Source organism: Danio aesculapii, chromosome 5 (genome assembly GCF_903798145.1).
Source record: "Danio aesculapii chromosome 5, fDanAes4.1, whole genome shotgun sequence".
NCBI classification, from domain to species: Eukaryota; Metazoa; Chordata; class Actinopteri; order Cypriniformes; family Danionidae; genus Danio; species Danio aesculapii.
In genome coordinates this window covers 48,837,425-48,848,755 of record NC_079439.1, presented here as the reverse complement: position 1 = coordinate 48,848,755, position 11,331 = coordinate 48,837,425, and the positions used below count along the sequence as shown (strand labels likewise).

The window sequence follows — 11,331 nt, the reverse complement described above, 5'->3', positions numbered from 1 at the left end:
AGCAAATCAGGCTTTAGTTTTAACACTTAAATGAGTATTGTAGGGCTGCACTGTTAAATAGAGTTGTTTCCATCAAAATAAAATAAATAATATAATATAATATAATATAATATAATATAATATAATATAATATAATATAATATAATATAATATAATATAATATAATATAATATAATATAATATAATAAATACTAAAAAGAAATAAATACTAAATCATTTATTCAAAACCCACACAGATGTAAGTGTCTCCTGTAATTGTTAAAATATATTTTAAAACTATTTATTTAAAATGGCATGTGAAAGTAAAGCGCAGTCAAGGGCCTAATCATATGGACATATAAATCTTTTATTTATTTTTTTACTTATGCTTGCTTACGTACTTACGTATTTTAATGTAAAAAAAAAAATCACTACAAACATACACCTCACACAATATTTTGAATATTAAAAAAGAGAGAAAGAGGATATAAGGTACAGTATAAAAACATAACGATGTTTAACAGAGCAAGGACATTTTCACAGTATGTCTGATAATATTTTTTCCTTTGGAGAAAGTCTTATTTGTTTTATTTCGGCTAGAATAAAAGCAGTTTCTAATTAAAAAAAACATTTTATGGTCAATATTAGCCCCTTCAAGCTATTATTTTGATAACACTTTACAATAAGGTTCCTTAGTTAATGCCTTTACTAACATGAACTAATCATGCACAGCACTTGTACAGCTTTTATTAATCACAATTGAACATTTACTAATGCATTATTAACATCCAAGTCCATGCTTGTTAACATTAGTTAATGCACCGTGAGTTAACATGAACTAAGAATGAACAACTGTATTTTGATTAACTAACGTTAACATGAACAAATACGGTAAATGTATTGATCATTGTTTGTTCATGTTAGTAAATGCATTAATTAATATTAACTAATGAACCTTATTGTAAAATGTAACCATTATTTTTTTGATAGTCTACAGAACAAATCATCGTTATACAATAACTGGCCTAATTACCCTAACCTGCCTAGTTAACATAATTAACCTAGTTAAGCCTTTCAATGTCACTTTAAGCTGTATAGAAGTGTCTTGAAAAATATCTAGAACAATATTATTTATACTTTCATCATGGCAAAGATAAAATAATTCAGTTATTAGAGATGATTAAAAACTATTATGCTTAAAAATTTCTCTGTTAAACATAATAAAATAAAAATAAAATAAAATTATAATAAAAAAAACGGGGGCTATAATTCAGGGGGGGTAATTCTGACTTCAACTGTAGCTTTAGCCAATTTCTTTACATGAATATGATAATTTCCAACTAAAAGTAACCTATTAGTTGTATAAGAAATTAAATGATAGGTTCACTATTTTTATTTATTTATTTATTTAGTTTGTTTATTTATTTATTTATTTATTTTTTTATCAAGCGTCTATATCATAATCAGCGCCACATGTTGATTTCAGAAACGTCATTCTCCATTCTCCTCCAGCAGCCTGAAGAAGACAGATCGCTTGGTGGAGCTGTTCCCTCGATCTGTCAAGCGCGGAGGTTAATGAGATTAGCACATCCCTGCTCAGACAAGACAAGGCTCTCCCCAAGTCCACTAGTTCAGACGGGACAAGCGCTTATGACGGACTGCATGGCAGCGCATGTCGAGCTTCACGCGCATCCACACTCACCTCGCATGGACTGCAGAATCCACGCGGCGTCCTGGAAGAAAACACAACCTCTGCCAAACTGAACGAGCAATTCAAAAGCAACAACTTCTTGCAGGAACACTGTGAGCGCAGCGCGATTGTCACGATGTATTTATCATCCCATTGACGGACACAGCGCTGACCGCTTGCATTTCCCCCGGACCTTTTGTTGTTTGCCTTGGAGTGTTGCAACAAAGTGTTAGGTGAGTAACTTTAGTATCATGTTGCTTGTTTTGTGCAGCATTTTAGAGAAATGGACCGATCGGTGTGTCACGAGCGCTTAAAATGCGTAGTAACGGTCAGTTCAAGCGGCGCGCTACGTTTGCTATTTTATTTGTGATAGCATATTACTTTTCTTTCTTGTATGGATATTTAATAAACTAATTATCCATATCACAGTGTGAATAAATATTAATCAACAGGAGATTGTAGTTTAAAATGCTCGCTTGGTTGTTTCACAATGTTTACCCTGGCTTTATAACGGACTCCTCTTTAAACTCTAGCGAACACTCACGTGCGTCTAAATGCAGTCATAGCGCATTTGTTCTTATGCCTTTCTTTCTTCCTTGACTATAAACAGAGAGTTTATGAACATGTTAATGTTAAATCAGTTCATATGGTTAGCGGAGGAGAGGCCATTCATTCCCGTGCGCTTCCATGGTTACTGTGAGGGTCTTCAGCGCGCTTTGTGTCTCTCCTCCCGCTCCCATTGAGATAAAACAACAGTCGGCGGGGCTCCTCCCCACACACAGGGGCTCGCGAAGCCCCCTGTCACCCAAAATCCAACCGCTCATCTCACTTATCTTCACGCAGCATCAGTTTAAGTGATGTGAGGCTGCCTTCTCACTTTAGGGTCCCTATGAATGCAGTTTACACTCAGCACGCGTTAGTCATCCAGTGTTGGTTGATTACTTCTGAAATCTTACTAATGTCCTGATTAGGCTTGATCTGACTGAAAATTGTAGTCAGTAACGTTATCTTTCAGGATCGTAGCCAGCCTATTAAAATGGGTGGTTCTTTTCTCTTAAAAAATGGAACATTTTGCAGTTATTTGTCTAATTTTCTATTAAATTATGAGGTTCAAAGACTGCATTTTTATGACATTTTAAGCACTAATTTTTTTTCCAGATTTGCTTGTTGAGTGGTTAACATTACCACACTTTTTGATGCAACAAAAATATTTCTTACATTTTTTTTGCTTAGTGCTTACCATACTATTTTATGTTTACAAAAATGTGTGTTTATTTACTAATGTGCATTAAGTTATTACAGGTTTATAAATAATGTAATGAGATTACAATTTTAAATAAACATTTTTGACTAACAATTATGAGAAAATACTTATTTTTTTGAATACTAATTTATCATCATCCATAATAAAAAAAAATCAATTAGGAATCTGTTAAAACTTGTTTTAAAATTAAAACTGAAGCCTATAGGCAAATAACAAACTGTTTAGCTAATTTCCTCAGTCAGAATTTGTCCATTTGCATAAATAAAAATTCAATTAGTCTTAAAACCTCCTTCTATCGGTTATTTTCTCAATTTATGATGGCATACTGTCAAAAATGGGACAAAGGAGCTCATATAGGGGACAAATTCTGGACTTTGTCAGTAGGGGGGTAGGTCTTTTGAACCACCTGAACCCCTCCTGGCTACAGGCCTGTCTTTACAATAGCACGCCACGTTTAGGTCTGTTAGACAGTCCGGTTCTTTTTGATTATTTATGATTTATGACACTTTTTGATTATTTAACACTGGATGCTGGGTTGTTTCAACACAGAGGTGGTAAATATGTGCAAACTCATCCTTTGAAAAATAAATAAATAAATAAATAAATAAATAAATAAATAAATAAATCAGTGGTTGTGTTCAAACATATTTAACCGTATTTTGTAAAATAATCAATCAATCAATCAATCAATCAATCAATCAATCAATCAATCAATCAATCAATCAATCAATCAATCAATCAATCAATCAATCAATCAATCAATCAATCAGGTATTTAGTCAATCTGTCAATCATTATGTAAATGAGCCCAGTGTTATCACAGATTAAATGTACACCTAAAAAAATCCCAGTTGCCTTACATTTTTAAGCTGAATCAAATTAAGTTTATGAGTCCATTGAACTTATATTATGTTAAACTTACTTAAAACAGTTTGCGTAACTTTTAAATTAAGTTAGAACATAATTCACTTTGTTTAATATGTTACAATGACCTAAAACTTATGTCAGGACTAATTGATTATATAATATTTTTAGTGCAGTTGTTTTGTTTGTTTTCTTTTAGCTTTTTATTAAAGAAATATTGTTGCTTTTTGGTTTGTAAAGTTTTATTAAGTCTTTTTAGTTGTTAATTTATTTGAATTCCAGTTTATTTGAACTTTGTATACATTTATTATAACTATCATTTAACTTTTTGTTTACCTTTAGGTAAAGCTTTTGCCATTTGATTGTGTTTTTTGTCATTTCCAACAAGCTGAGTCTATATACCTTGAATGTATTTATTTCTAGTTGAATTATCTTTAAAAAAAATAAATAATTAAAATTCATGAACACAACTATACATCTTGAATGGATTTAATGCTGTTGCCTCGTAAAAATAATATGCAATCAATAAAAAAAATCTAATCTGATATAATTGTAATCTTTGCATAAGTCATGCATAAATACTCATCACTGGACTAAATTACATGATTACATATATGTTACCATCTTACACTGGCTATAGCCACCATTCAAACAATGACGTCTGCTGCATAAACACAATTCTTGTTTTTTTTTTTTTACACCTCAGTTGTTTTATGTTTAATCCACATAATGGATTATGACTTATGAGTTAACTTAATTCCTTCATGTTATCCCAGCTAGGCATGGGCCGGGATAAGATTCTGAAGATTTGATAACCTATGATAAAAATGATAAAAATATCATGGACTCACGGTTTGATGGTATTGTGATTACTGCTCTAAAATATGTTCTTATTAAATGTATGGGTAACAACAGAAACCCTTTTCCCTTTGAACACAATATATTGTACTTTGAGAAACATATAGAATATTTTAGAACAGTAAACATGTCAGGCTAAATAATTCAATGAATCATTGACTTCTGCTATCTTCATTTGTTTCAAAAACACAGATTTCTTTACAATTTAAAATGGCATATTTGGAATAAAATAAATTTCATATACTATAGGAACAGTATAGCAGAACATTTTGGTGTTTTTAAAACCTTGACTTTTCCAAACTTTAGTATATCTTGAAAATGGTTATCGTCTTATATAGTCTAAACACAAATTGATTGTGTGGAACCCAGCATTTTTTACAATGACGCAACATCAGCCCTGCACTTGTTGTAAACTAAACACATTCAACATGGTTTTATCCAGTCTTTCTTCTATTTTATTGCATCAACTGGCATCTCTGGTAGTCTGTTTTACACTGTTTTGTGTTTAATTCATTAGGGGCACCCTTTATCTACTGAATAGATGCACTGTGGATTCAATGGATTGAATGATCTTTTTGCACCCCCCCCCCCCTTACGCAGCTTCAGTCGGGCATCATTCAGCGCATGTGATTCACGGCTGGGTGTTAGATTTGCAGTGGTCGCCCCTGTTTTTGTACCTCCCCCTAAATAGAGCCTCGCATGTTGAGAAAACAGAGAGGATGTAACATAAACACTAAATCCATTGAGATGTGCGAAGGCGCTGCTCGCAGATGGAGCCCTCGGTGATTGATGTCACAAGGAAAGGGACCACACAAAGTCCAGCGTGAAGAGACAGGTGGACTTAAGACAAAAGAAGAAACATGAAAACTAGAGAGACCCTACAGCTGACGTACTACACAAGTCAGAATCGCGAGTTATGCTGTGGCAGAGAAACATACTTTAGGTGTGTTTTTCATCAAATGCCAACGTTGCCCTAAAGAGGACGTATCATGAAAATTAAGCTTGGATAATTAATCGATGAATTTTCATGCGCATTTTGTTAAGCAAGTTCTAGCTTAACTCCAGCACTAGGGGTGGGAATCATAGGTTAACTCATGATACGATTTTATCACGATATTTTACTTTTGATATTGATATCTGCGATTTTATGATATATCGAGTTATCATTATTGATATATCATGATATTTTTAAGCGATGTATCAAAGTTATAAGCTAACAACACTTATCTTTTATTAAATTGCATCAGTTTACACTAAATTCACAGCTGTCAAGCAAGCTTGAAAATGCTGATGTGCAGAGAGCATATGTGACTAAAAAGATCCCATCTTTAAATCATTTATAGCAGCTGCATCTTAATTTTGTTAAAAAACTGTCGAACCAGCAATTTATAGTTTTTTTAGATTAGTTTTCCGCGTACTTAGAACACTTATCATAATTTGCCCAACATATTTTAATGTTTACAATAAAGAAGGAATTTATTCTTGGATTTATACATGGTTTACTAACATGCTTTAATAACTGTGGTTTATTTTTAAGGCAAAATCACGCATTCTAACTAGATTATTATTTCTCTGTCTAACTGATCAACTTGTTCAGAGGTTAGCAGAACACTCTGGGCACTAATGATGTCCCCAGCAGTTGAAAACAGTTATTTAACTCTTGTGTATTGTTCAAACTGACTACCCTTATGTTATGTTCGGGGCTGTTTTTGCCCCATTGACTTCCATTATAATGACATTTTTTGAGTGCAAGTGTTTTCCCTGTTGGCAAGAGGTCAAACTTTTCATCAGTCTTTTCAAACTATCATCAGTTGGCAGCATAACCCTTCAGATAGGCCTGTGCAAAAAAGTTTCAGATTTTTATATGGAGTTCTGTGGAATAAAACAGCAAATTAGTGTCTTTCTAAAGTAACTTTCTCATCACCACCTCCTTACGGCTGTGCTAACGTGTCTAACTGTGTAACAAAAGATGTGTAGATGTTGGTAATTCAAAATACAGACATATTACCTCTATAAATTAATGAAATACAGTAGTTTACTGTAAAATGAGTAATTACTTTTACGGTTTGTACCGTATTTTTAACAGTAAAATACTGGCAACCACAGCTGCCGTTTTTTTTACCGTAAATTTTACGGATTTATTTTTTACAGTGTATAACACATAACTTTATAAAGAATGTACTGTATTTTGTATAATTGTAATGTAGTGAAATACTTTTTTAATAGTACCCTTCCCAACTCTGGTTGCTGGTGGGCTTAAATTGGTTAAAGGGACACACACGAAAATGATCTGTTATTGTTCACACCCAAATAGTGGGACATTTGACAAGCTGTAAAAAATGATCTGTGGAGATATTTTGAGCTGAAATTTCAGACACATTCTGGGACACATCAGAACGTTTATTTTCTATCTTATGAAAAGTGTCATAATATGTCCTCTTTAATTATATCCCCAGTGGTTCTCTCCTCCTGCGATTCCCCTTTGTACTTCAGCAGCGCAGTTTTTTTTCATTAACAGCTGAAGTCGTCTCTTCCATATTTCCAACAGATATGTCTAAGACCATGTTTTATTGTAAACATGTTGCTCTGACTTATTTCTGTACTTCTAGGGTGACATACATACATAGAATTAGTAAAATGTCTAAAAGTAGTAACCTGTGTTTATATCTAATTGCCATTTGGCTAACTTGAAATGCTCAGTAGCCCTTTGGGTTGATTTATGTTGTGTTAAGTTACAGGGATCCCCTATCATCACTGTCTTTGAGTTATGTACTTGACTCTTGCAAGTGCTCTCTAAGATGCTTTGGGTTATAAAATATGTTTTATTTTGTTTGGTTTTAAAAATATTATGTCAAAATATGAGTCAAATAATGTCTCATCGTAATTCGTCCAATCTGCATTACAGATATATTTATGTGAAAATGAAACATGTTTATTCTGATGGATTATTGAAATATATCAAAGAAAACGTTATCATACTAAATGTAATTATATTTAAATGATTCAAAACATCTTTCTGTGAAATTAGGGAAACCTAGTGGTTGAAGAAGGCAAAGAAAATTGATTTAAAATGAAAGATTTGTATTTTGGGTCTGCAGTAATTTGCTTAATTGTAATCGTATCATAGAATAATGATCTAAATATGCCTGACAAGATTTAAAATTATCTATTTAATTATTTAGTTAAATAAAATGTTTATTTTAAATTGAATTACATTTACATTACATTTCAAAATGTATTGTTGTAGTCATTATTTTTGCTAGACAAAAAAATAATAATTAGAGGAAACTTGCAGCGTTTTTATGACTGAAAACCTTTCTTTAACCCATAAAAATTTTGTAGGACTCTGTTAAGTCTTATATTTTATTGTGATAATGTTATATAATATATATGCATATATTATATATACTAGCTCACCCAAAACTGAAAATTCGGTCATCTGTCAAATTTATTCACCCTTCACAAACACCTTTGGGATTCTTTTTGTCTGTTGAATGCAAAATAGGTTATTTTGAAAAAGGTTAGAAACCTGCAACCATTGACTTCCATAGTATTTGTTTTTTCCACCATGGACGTCAGTTGTTACATGTTTCCAGCTTTCTTTCAGCTTTTCTATTTTTTTTGTGTTCAACAGAAAAATGAAACTCATATAGGTATGAAACCACTTGAGGATATATGGTTACATTTTTATTTATTTATTTTTTTTTTGGGTGAACTATCCCTTTAAATCAAACAATCTTCAATTATCAATAATTCTTCATTTTGAATAATAAAATTTAAATGATATATATATATATATATATATATATATATATATATATATATAAATATATTCTTATAAACATTTGTTGTGACATTTTAATTGCATTACACTTCAATTGCTTTTTTACACAAACATTTAAATATTATACAGTTGTGTTGACATGTTCAGAGATTTATTTATTTATTTATTTATTTATTTGTTATCCCAATTCAATTTATGTGTCAATGCATTCATAAACTTGTCAATTCTAAAAGCATTTCTTTAGTTAAATACTTTATCTTGTTGACAAAATCTCACCACATCCATATTGCTGGAGCTAAGAAATACCAGCACATGCTGTATTGTAGTGACTGTTTAAAGATTTGAAGATTTAGAGTTTTGCTACAGTAGGTTGGTGTTGAAAATGATGGCACACGAAATAAACACAAATCAATGGACTGTTTCCTAAGACCTTGAGACCCAAAATACTTTTATTATTATTTTTAATAATAATACATTTATTTATCAATTTTAGTGCATTGATAGTTTAAAAGTTGAATATGTTAAACTGTTTTTGTTTCTTACTTTTGCATACATTGATTTAAATTGATTAATCAGAGCACTGGACAAAATAAATAAATAAATAAATAAATAAATAAATAAATAAAGAAAGAAGAAAGAAGAAAGAAGAAAGAAAGAAAGAAAGAAAGAAAGAAAGAAAGAAAGACATTTTTTTAACTTGTTTCTTGTCCAAATATCTAAAAATACTTAAATCAAGAAGCATAGTTATATTTTTTCAGAAATAATATGTCTAAATTAAGTGAGTTTTTCTTTAAAACAAGCAAAATAATCTGACAATGGGGTAAGCAAAATATTCTTATCTCAAAGCACAAACAAGATTAATTGGTTTACCCCATTGGCAGATTATTTAGCTTCTTTTAAGGAAACACTTACATAATTTTGACTTCTTATTTCTGAAAACAAAACAAAATATTTTACCTTTCTACAAAATGCTTCTTGACTAACTAGAAACAGGACAAAAACTCACATTATTTGGAGTCTTTGCTTTTGAAACTGGCTAATTTCCTGTAAAAAAACTGTCCTCTTAGGTCAATTTAAAATCTATTTAGAAACAAACACTAGTTGAAATAGTACCATTTTCTGTCAGGTTTACATCACTTTTAATCAATTTGATGATTTCACACCTTCTTAACAGAATTAGCAGGGTTCCCACCAGCCTGGGGCCTCGGCGAAAACAAAATGCCCACGCATGTCACCGAGCATGTGGAGAAACTGCATTCACTTCTGTAAATGCCACACAAAGACCCCAGACCCAAGGCAGTAAAAAAACACAGTGGGAGTGTGTCACTGGTTTTCGCAGAGTTAGTTGGTAGTTCATGCGCAAACTGTGCGAAACTCACTTGGAAGTTTGATAAATGTGGACCGTTTGACTCGTAACCATCCGTCACTGTCATTCATGAGAAAGTTTTAATAAAAACAATCATCTTTAGCCTAATGATTTCCTTAGTGAGAAACCATTCATCGTCTCCTATTTCTTTGCCTTTTGTCTTTTGTTGATTTAAATCCCAGCAAACCAAGTGTTTTGTTCTGCATTATGCAGAATCTGAGTCAAAGCTCTTTGTCGTTGCAAATAAGAAATTATTATTATTGCTGGAGTATTTGATGCATTCTTTTGTCAAAGCTTTTTTTTTCTTTCCTTTTTTAGAGGATATAACCTTTCAAGTTTGTGTTTTTTATAGTGAACTATATTGATTTCATGTTATTTTGCAGTCTTGATTTTGCTGAGTTGGATCATGATTCAGGTCACGTTGTATAAAGAGCACACACTGACCTTTTCGGTATGTTAATCTGTGTGCATCTTCAGCAGTACGCTGACATATTGCACTCAGTATTTTAGTATCTGTTGATTCTGGAACTGAATTTGGACGTATGGCAGGATTTTCTGAAGCAATATTCAAATCCAGCAGCAATCCTGAGGTCTCTTTATATGTCATGGTCTGCCACAATTGTGCCATGGAGTTTGCTCAAGAGTCTGTCTTTGGTCTACATGCTATTCACTTCGCTTTGACCTTTTTGGAACAGACTACATTCTTGTGCTGGTCTACAAAAGGCTTATTCTTTCCCCTTTTTTCTCTGTCTTAATAACAATTGGAATAATTATATATATATATATATTATATATATATATATATATATATATATATATATATATATCTATATATATATATATATAATATATATATATATATATATGTCACACCCTCGGCTCGTTCCTGCAGTCCTAATCACTGCTCCCCCCCACCATCCACCACACCCATGAACCCTCACCTGATTACAAATCTCCCGCACCTGCAATTATCACTCAATATATATATATATATATATAATATATATATATTATATATTTTTTTTTTTTTTTTTTTTTTTTTTTTTTTTGCATTTATTAGGTATTGGTTTGGTATGTGTGTGTAATATTTGTTTTATTCTTTAGTTTAACTCATTGGCAATTCTCAATCAGGAAGTTATTACCAGTTAGGGAAAGAAAAAACATAGTACATTAATTTCACAATATTGAAGAAAGAAATGTTGGTTGGTAATTAAACACTCCTTACTCTCTAAACCATATTCAGAAGAAAATAAAGAAAGTAAAACAACAACAACAACAACAACAAGAAAAATAGAGAAAACAAACAAACAAAACAAACACACAAACACACAAGCAAACAAAAAACAATTAAAAAAAAAAATTATATAATATATATATATATATATAATATATATATATATATATATATATATATATATATTATTATATATATATATATATATATATATATATTACATATATATATATATATAATATATATATATATAATTATATATAATATATATATATAATATAATATATATATAG

General features: G+C 31.2%; 1 protein-coding gene across 1 annotated transcript in view; it reads left to right on the top strand.

Moving 5' to 3' along the window:
- Positions 1-1,637: 1,637 nt before the first annotated feature.
- The window catches only part of adgrv1 (adhesion G protein-coupled receptor V1), a 289,090-nt gene continuing 279,396 nt past the window's right edge, over positions 1,638-11,331 (top strand). Inside the window, 1 exon segment of the mRNA XM_056458383.1 lies at positions 1,638-1,902. The gene's annotated coding sequence lies outside the window, so the exon portion shown is untranslated.